The sequence below is a fragment of the Chiloscyllium plagiosum genome, chromosome 15 (assembly GCF_004010195.1).
Source record: "Chiloscyllium plagiosum isolate BGI_BamShark_2017 chromosome 15, ASM401019v2, whole genome shotgun sequence".
NCBI classification, from domain to species: Eukaryota; Metazoa; Chordata; class Chondrichthyes; order Orectolobiformes; family Hemiscylliidae; genus Chiloscyllium; species Chiloscyllium plagiosum.
This window is the reverse complement of record NC_057724.1, coordinates 50,921,207-50,931,303: the sequence shown is the minus strand read 5'-3', so window position 1 is coordinate 50,931,303 and position 10,097 is coordinate 50,921,207. Positions and strand designations below refer to the sequence as shown.

General features: G+C 40.8%; 1 protein-coding gene across 6 annotated transcripts in view; it reads right to left on the bottom strand.

The window, feature by feature from the left end:
* Positions 1-10,097, bottom strand: part of tenm1 (teneurin transmembrane protein 1) — a 2,412,691-nt gene that overhangs the window by 250,020 nt on the left and 2,152,574 nt on the right. The window lies entirely within an intron of this gene.

The following is a 10,097-nucleotide window of genomic DNA, read 5'->3' as shown; positions in this document are numbered from 1 at the left end:
GGTGGACACTAGGAAATTGTTTCCGTTAGTCGAGGAGACTAGGACCCGTGGACACAGCCTTAGAATTAGAGGGGGTAAATTCAAAACAGAGATGCGGAGACATTTCTTCAGCCAGAGAGTGGTGGGCCTGTGGAATTCATTGCCGCAGAGTGCAGTGGAGGCTGGGATGCTAAATGTCTTCAAGGTAGAAATTGATAAATTCTTGATGTCACAAGGAATTAAGGTCTACGGGGAGAATGCGGGTAAGTGGAGTTGAAATGCCCATCAGCCATGATTGAATGGTGGAGTGGACTCGATGGGCCGAATGGCCTTACTTCCGCTCCTATGTCTTATGGTCTTATGGACATGGACAATTTGGACTGAAGGGTCTGTTTCCATGCTGTATATCTCTATGACTCTATTACAACCCTTGAGGTCATGCTTTTCAACTTGCTACCTAAGTCCCTCTGCAAGACCTTATCTCTACATGTCATTAATACCAATTTCGAACACAATCTCTGGCTGTTTACCCACTTCCTTCAGAATATCCTATGCCTGCACAGACACATCTGACTCTGTCACCAAGAAGGCAACATACCACCCTGGAGTCTTGATTACAGCCTCAGAAATGCCGATCAGTGCCCCTTACTATTGAATCCTCTATTACTACTGCTTGTTCATACTTTAACCCTCCCTGCTGGACAATATAGCCAGTCATGGTGCCACTGATGTAGCCGTTGCTGCTGCTTACCCCTGAGAGGCCATATCACCTGAAAATATATCTGTATGGCCACAGGGGACTGCCTGCCCACACTTACTCATCATCTTGGTAGTCAACCAACTCTTATGTCTGTGTTGCCTTTACTGGTGGCATGACCAGTTCACTAAACGTGCTATCCATGACCTTTCCAATCTCATGGATGCTCCATAATTAGTCCATCTGCAGCTCCAGGTGCTCCACGCTGCAAATCAGGAGCTGAACACATTTCCTGCAGAAGTAGTCACCTTGGAAACTGGAAATGTCCCTGATTTCTCACATATTGCAGGAGGAGCATTTCATGGGGCTGGGTTCTCCTGCCATTTCAAACTTTATCGACTTAACTCAGCCTTATCAACTGCAGACATGTATCCAGGAACTGATTACACAACCAGAGCCACTTGTGACCATACTCAGGTCCCTCATTCCTACTGTCTACTCCTAGCAGCCTACAACTACAAAACATACGTAACTTCTCTCTCTCTCCAAACATTCCTCACTCAGTCTGCAAACCTCCAGAGCTTTGCCCCTCCATTCAGCTCCACATTCACTCTGACTGACCCCACTCCTCAGGTATTTATCCGACTGTTTGCCCCAGGTTCAATCTGACTGACCCTGTTCTTCAGGTATTAATCCTGAACCCCCAGAACCACTCTGACTGACCCCAATTCTTGGGTATTTAATCTGCTGCTACTGTTCACTCCCAGGTTCATTCTCCTTCACTCTGTTGCTGCTGCTGTTGCTGCTCAGACTGACCCTATTTCTGTCCACATCTGCACATTTCCAACAATTTCACTATTTAACATTTCTTAAATTAGAATGCCAGACTACAAAACAGAAACAAAGGATCTATTTTTAACCTAAATGCATTAATTAATTCACAATTCTGTTTTTTATTGGGGGGGGGGGGGGGGGTGCAGTGGAGCGGATTGTGTGGAGGAGTTGAATCACAGAATCTGAAGGGGATTGTTTCTTCTGTGAGTTAGTTGTGATGTCCTCAAGAAATATATGGACTCTAGATTGTCAAATCTCTGAACTGAAAGATTTTTGTGTTTTTGTGACTTGAAATGTTGTTTTCTGTTAACCACCAAAGTATAGTTAAGTATGGTAACTTTAGTTTCCACAGACTCGAGGATCTTAATTGGTTGAGCAGAATAAGCAGTTGTTTTCTGAATACCCAGCACTTGGTACAATTTACCAGCCGTGCAGTTCTAAATTAGCTTTGTGTCAGATAATCACTGGAGTCAAGCTGCCGGCACTCTTTCCAAGAAATTGTCATTTTTAAATTGGAAAAAAGGTGTAAAAGTGTTATCTGCACAACCTGATGATTTAGAAATCTAATTGCTCAATTCTGAACCTGCAGTGAATTTTATCATTTTGGGAGTACTCTTCATTATCGGTCAATCTCCCTTATTTTCAGACTGTGTGATGGTGGGAGGAGCGTACTTTACAATAATAGTTCAGCAAGCTTTCACATTACAATTCACTACATCAAGACAATATAAGAAACTTTGTTTATCTTCAATTTTCCTGTGCAATTTAACCCTACCTTAAATGAATAATGAACATTCAAGTCTCAGAAGGTAGCTTGACTTTTCACAATTCACCTCCTTTATAATTATGATTGATGGTTTGATCTCAGGGTGTATTAACATGAATGCAACTTTTAAAAAAAGCAATTTGGATGATTTTTACTTCATCATTTCTTCCAATTTCTTGTTGTTGGCGTATAAGCCTGTAAATTATACTTTGCAAGTTTTATTCTACGATCATTTACATATCATCAGAAACACTGCATTATTCTCATTCCTGAATGACAAAGGCAATAGAGACTCAGTTGGGAAAATATGGCAAGATTTGGAAAAATTAGAATCTTGATGTCAAGGTAAAAATTGGTGGTTTCCCATCCAAGATTTGAACAGTGAGATGAGAATCTCACAAGAGTGTGGCAAGAGGCAAATTTGCATTCATTTACATCTCATTAACTAATCTCAGCTCATTTACATGCATTTCCTATTCTTCCACATCACAAAGAGAAACTAGATGATGACAATTCATGACATGGAAGCCTGGTCAGGTAATTGCTCCTCTGGGCCTCCAGTTTGAAAAACAGTTCTCAACTATTGGAGTTGGAGGTTATGTAGCAGCAGTACAGGAATTAGATTAGAATACTTACAGTGTGGAAACAGGCCCTTCGGCCCAACAAGTCCACACCGATCCGCAGAAGCACAACCCACCCGGACCCATTCCCCTACGTTTATCCCTTCACCTAACACTACGGGCAAATTAGCATGGCCAATTCACCTGACCTGCACATTTTTGGACTGTGGGAGGAAACCGGAGCACCCGGAGGAAACCCACGCAGACGCGGGGAGAATGTACAACTCCACACAGTCAGTCGCCTGAGGCGGGAATTGAACCCGGGTCTCTGGTGCTGTGAGGCAGCAGTGCTAATCACTGTGCCACGTGCCGCCTATCGAGTTAGGCCACTTTTGGAATATTGCATGCAATTCTGGTCTCCCTGCTATAAGAAGGATGTTCTGAAACTTGAAAAGGGTTCAGAAAAGATTTATGAGGTTGTTGCTCGGGTTGGAGGATTTAAGCTACAGGGAGAGGCCGAATAGGCTGGGGCTATTTTCTCTGGAGCATCAGAGGCTAAAGGGTAATTTTGTGCAGGTTTATAAAATCATGAGGGGCATGGATAGGGTAAATTTTTGCTGGAGTGTGGAAAATCTAGACAGCACAGGTTTAAGGTGAGAAGGAAAAGATTTAGAAGTGACCTAAGGGGCAATTTTTTCATGCAGAACATGGTGTGTGTGTGGAATGAGCTGCCAGAGGAACTAGTGAAGGCCAGTACAAGTATAACATTGAAAAAGCATCTGGATGGGTATATGAGTAGGAAGAGTTTAGAGGGATTTGGGCCAATCACCAGGGAACAGTTGGAGCAGGGTCTGTTTTGATTGTTTACAACTCTATGACTCTATAACATCTCAAGGTGTGGTTGGACAGCCACTTGGGACAATCAGGGTTAGATGTTCCATATCACTGCCATCTGCGGAGTGGTCTACAGTTCAGCCCTGCAGATCCAGTGCAACTAGTTCTGGAATTGTGTTAAATTAGTCTGGAAGCTACACAGAGATAATCAGGAGTCCAGTAGCCCAACAGTTCGGCCTGGCTGGCTGAGATTGAGGGGAGTGGGGGGGGGGGGGGTGGGTAGGCAACAGGCAATGGTCAGTGGGCAATGGGGGTCTGTTCATTGTATGTCAAAGAGGGCTGTCCAGCCACAGCTGTGTCAGTTTTTGGGGTTGGAGACAGCATACTGACATGCAGAGGGGCCAATAATTGTGAAGGGAGACTACTCGCTATACAAGGGTGGAAAACTGTACTGTAAGAGAGGACTGGGTTACTTCAGGACTGTGGAAGTCATTGATGTTCACAACCATCCTGGCATTTTGGAGACATTGAAGCACAAAGCTTGGTAGGGCTATGCTGCAGGAGGGGGCAAGGATAGGAGATGAAGACTTAAGTGAGAGTGTTGCATGGGATCATGTGGAAGCTCAGAACCTTTGGTGTCAATGGGGATTGCAAGGAAGAAAGGAACATTCAGATTGTGGGATCCCTTGATTATCAGGCTGTACCTGTCGTTCACTCTGCTGAGGGTCACCTATGTTACCTTCCATCCTCAATCAAATCGTAAATGTGCAATGGAAATGGAAAGTAGCTGCAACCCACACTTAATCAGGGACTTGCACAGGTAGAAGATATTTGTAATCATATTCTCCTGCATGTGAAATGCATGCAGTGCTGAATTGTGTAGGATAAAAACCCTGGCCACAAGCCATCCTAACCATGTTACTGGTCATACAGATTGATCATAGTCATCTCTGTGAAATAATGAGATAATTCAGAAAGTCAATCCAAGATCTCATAGGCTTTATAAGGCACAGAGCTGATATCCTTTTACCTTGAACTGCAAGTATTTGCCAACATGTTTTTATCTGAAATGCTCCCTTTCTTGGGTGATGTGGGTTGGAAGAATATCATTGTGCAAGTGCTGCAAAATTGAAATAAGGTTCCCTATGTCTAAGGTTTAGGTAAATGTATTCCACGGCCCTGCTCTTTAGAGTCCTCCATGTCCCATTGTAAGGAGGGCTATGCTAAGCATAATTTGTGTGAGACGCAAATTAGATTAGATTACCTACAGTGCAGAAACAGGCCTTTCGGCCCAACAAGTCCACACTGACCCTCCGAAGAGTAACCCACTCAATCCCATTTCCTTCTGGCTAATGCACCCAACACTGTGGGCAATTTAGCAATGCCAATTCACCTGAATTGCACATCTTTGGACCTGTGGGAGGAAACCCACGTAGACACAGGGAAAATGTGCAAACTCCACACAAACACTCACCCAAGGCTGGAATCGAACCTGGGACACTGGTACTGTGAGGCAGCAGTGCTAACCACTGAGCCACCATCCCACCCACAAATGCTCACTGCTCCGATAATTAAGGACCCGTTCTGTTTCCTATATTCCCTACACAATCTCACTTGGACCATGGTGAATGGATCAAGCCACAATAGGCTCATTGTTGATGTTGCCATGATGCAATGAAGGTACAGAAAAATCAAGAAGCTACCAATGATCCCAAAAACCCAAGACTGACATCAACCTCCAGCAGGTGCCGAATACCCTCTACAAGCAAATATTGCAGCTGAAAGTGTCTCCAATTGCAGAGAGATATAGGTGGAACAGTGTCTATCTATCCTTTTTCTCCAGCTGAGTGAGGGATTTGTGTGACTGACTCCTTCTCTCAATCCTCAACTCATAAACGTATTAATGCTGCCAGCAAAATAATTTGTGCTCACAACATATAATTTTGTCTCCCCGTGCCAAGTTTGGTGCTGCAGCATGAGCAGTAGGTGATGTCAGCATTGCTGGCACCTCCCAGGTGAAACACGCTACAGACCATACGCAGGTCACAATGAGAATACCATAACGAAATGCAAACGTCATCAACAGAAAAGTTTCCATTTACTAAAATGTACAAGTTATCTGTCATCATCAGTACCACAATTTTGAAAACTATGCTAAGTGTGCTGGGAGCTACCATGGTCCTTGAAAACATTCATGTTCCTGTTTCATTTCAATGGTTGGATGCCTTCCAAGGCTGGTCACTGGGACACCAGGGACACTCTGCAACCGTGGCTGATGAATCTTTTTTGGAACCATCTGACTGAGACTAAGTGTAGATAAAATGCAGAACATTGTTCAACCAGGGCCTTTATGGAGAAATTGATAAACTGCCTGAAAATAGTTTCAATGTTTCAGTCAGTTGGGGATGGGGGGTTTGCAGGACACTCCAGACAGAGAATACTGTATAATCCGAGCAGGCTGTGCTCTGCAGAACTCGAGCAGGCAAAGTGGGCATATGGCGGATGCTAAAATGTGGCAGTGGCCTCCTGAGGAGGAAGATAAGGACAATCAGCAGGAGGAATACCATCTTTAGCATAATAGAGTCTGTCGCATTGGGCATAACAAGGCAAACAGAACTTAATTGACATCCAGCTCCAATAGATGTGGGATAGGTGCAGTGGTTACTCAACTAAATTTATTGTCACTGAAAGGCAAGCAGTCCCTGTTTGTTTCCAGAAGCAAATGCAGCTTTTTTTGTTTGTTTTTCTTCACTTTTGTTGAATAAAAATGAACATTTTCAACTCATGACTTTCCAGCATATGATGCTCTTACATTGAATAATGACAAGCTGTTACACTATGCTAGGTGTTAGGCAAAGAGTAGCACTTGCATAAAAAAGGTTCCCATCTGATATGCGCTAACGATGGGTAGCCTGCATAGCTTGATTCTTGTATCTGCAATTACTATGAAGTGTGATAGGGTGAGGTGCTTGACCTTAAGTCTGATGCTGAGTACTTCTATCATGGGTGAGTGCCCCATAGAGGCATGGTGCAAACATAATGAGGTGAGCAATGTAAAATTGCAAGAGAAAATTTATTTACATTCACAGTGCAGAAGCCTCCATGATCCTCCCCAAAGTTCACACTTAGATGATTTATGGAAAAAATTCAATCTTATAATTCACATATGTCATCATGTGATGTTGACATCCTGTGAATATGTTTTTTTAAAAGTCCTCAGTCTACATAACTCTTTTTATTGCATATATATATATTGCATATATGGAAGGTAGATAAAAAAAAATTGATTACTGCCCCTTACTGTCTGCCACTTTTAGAAAATGTCACTGTGTTTGAAATATTACCCTTACTGGTAGGAGGATTTGGATCTTTGGACCCAGGCCTTAGTAATTATGGCACATGTTTAAAACAGGAATAGGAGAAATAAGATATGAGGGATCAACTCCTAATTGCCAATAAATTTTGAGGAAACAAATGAAGCTTTAGTTTAAAAGGTATAAATTCATTCTGCTGAAAAAGTTTGTAATTCTGACACTGAGAGAAATTTTATTCGAATAAGACTGTGGTACGGTGGCTCAGTGGCTAGCACTGCTGCCTCTCAGCACCAGGTATCCAGGTTCAATTCCAGTCTTGAGGGACTGTCTGTATGGAGTTTGTACATTCTCCCCGTGTCTGCATGCATTTGCTCTTGGTGCTCAGGTTTCCTCCCACAATCCAAAGATGTGCAGGTTAGGTGAATTGACTGTGCTAAATTGTCCATAGTGTTCAGGGATGTGTAGGTTGGATGCATTAGTCAGAGGATAAATACAGGGGAATGGGTCTGGATGGGTTAGTCTTCAGAGGGTTCATCTGGACTTATTGGGCTGAAGGGCTTGCTTCAACACTGGAGGGATTCTTCTTCTTTGAAGAGGGATTTAAATTATTCATATTTGTAGACCAATTTAGTTTTCCATTATCTATTTTATGTAGCCATCTAACACATTGGTCTGCAACAGATGCATGTTTGAAAGATTTCATCTCCAACATAAAAAATTTGGTAATATCAAAGTCCTATGTCACAAAACATTTCCTAGGACATGTAAGTAACATGAATGTCTTCAAAATTAAGATTTTAAAAGGGTAGGAATATGTTGTTCTCAAGAAACATTTTTTTGACCAGATGTGCTACTAAAAATCAGTAAATTTGCATTAAGGGAACCTAATCTCAACATTTCACATAATGAGAATTAACAACTCAAGCCTAGCACATTATGCTTGAACAAATTACTGTCTTGTACATTCACTGAGGGTCATTTATTACAGACACCACTAAAGGAAACAGTATTATCTTTTGCAGTGCCAAGTTCTCATCCATCGATAACTGGAACAATTCCAATAGTCTGCATATTTTCTCTGTTCTTTTACATATGTTATTTACAAATATTTATCTAAATCCCTTCAAGATAATGTTTGTTATTACTTGCATCAATAATTATTCCTGACAAAGCATTTTACACTCTAATAATCAGCAGAGTGAAAAATTTCCAATCACTATCTTCTCAAGGCATTAAATGCTTGACTTGCCAGAGATGTTGACATCCTGTGAATATGTTTTTTTAAAAGTCCTCAGTCTACATAACTCTTTTTATTGCATATATGTTTAATATAATCATGTGCAAGGACTGCATTCAATATTTCAAAAGCTGTCAATAATGTCCTGTAGAAATTTATCCCTTACATTATATCTAATATTTCCATTTGTCGAGATGATATAGAAGAATCTTGAAATACCACAGATATTGTTAACTTTTCACTCCAAAATGTGCTTTTTTCAAATAAATTTGCTGCAGCTAAATCATGACAATAGATGTGAATTCAGTCACTTTCTGACAAAGGTCTGTGTGGGATTTGTGGAAGGTCACACTATAGAATGTAAAAGAAATTTCAAACAGAGAGGAAAATGTAACAGGAAGAAATAATGAGGAGTTGACTGTCCCCTCTCCACAGAAAGCAACCTCTTGAAGAGCTTTTGCATTTTGACTTGCGAGAATAGATTCAAATGCGAGAGCAATACTCTTCCATGCTTGTCAGTGACTGAATTCCCTAATGTTTGCATTGGTCTGCTGTAAGGTTGACAGTACCCTTGCATTGCAGGCAAAGCAAAAAAGGAACACTATCATTTTGAATGATGCCAATCAATCATTGCCAGAAGAATCAGAGTAAAAGAGTTACAATCAACCTGCAAATCAGGGAATTTCATAATCGACTGTTCAATTACCAACCTCAATGTTTTTGGTCATCTTCACGACAATGGTTGCATGATTCAACTATTTGTTCTTCATGAACAATTCAGAGACTGATTTTTTTCTTAATTTTTATCTTTTTAGACTGACCTCATTTCTAATCTGAATGTACTTTGCACTACTAGTATTTAATAAAGTCACTTTTCTTGTTAATTCACACATTCCTGGTTAAATGGGCTCCTTTTAAACAAAAATAGAAATTTGGGAGAGGGAAACATGTATCCACAAGTCAAGGGATCCTGATAAATTTAACCTTGCTGCAACCAACAGAGGGGGCGGGTGAGAAATCTCAGGAAAGCAGTTCACCCCTCATCACCCGAGAGCTAACGAGTTAAGTTATTGTTTGAGGTACTAGCACAGATGTTTGGGCCAAGCTCCTACCCACATCCCACCGCTGTCAAAAAAAGACACTTATTAGCAATCTATGATTTCTAATCCCAGATCTATTCCATACTTGTGTTGCCATATATTATTTAAAACCCTGTATGCTTCAACGTTTTAACAACATTCATTAGAAATGTCTTTTTTGTTTCTTATATCTATTTTCAGAAGAAATTGTTTAAAACATTTATCCAATAGGTACGATCCCCAATGACATTACCAAACTGATTTATGATCTCGCTAGGTACCAGTAACTTTTGTTTTCCTTTTTAAAGGAGAAAAGTGTTTGAGTTCTGAATAAGAGAATAAAGCCACAAAATATCAATATTTTACCAAACAAACTAAACTTTACCAGACACAATTTGAAAAGTAAAAGAATCTATGATAAGATGAAGTTTTGGCATCCATGGGCCATGCATTCTTGGACAATGTCACAGGTGGCGATTTTCATGAACAGCAAAAATGCCAACTGCACATGGGTAATGCATGATATTTTCACAGTTCAGCCACTGATTCCCAAAAAACCATGGATGAGCAAACATTAGTGCAGTAATGGACAAACATTTCATAATAAGTATGACATGAAAATTTGCAAAGGGCAGGCATGCTTTACTGTATATATTTGTTATGATTCCTGGACAGATTGCCAAATTGATGTTATAATCTAGTTCAGTCTGGAAACTTATTTCAAAATAAACTAAGTATGATTTTAGGTAGATTTTAAGAGAGATTCCACTCTTTAAAAAAAGTTTGCCACATGAAGT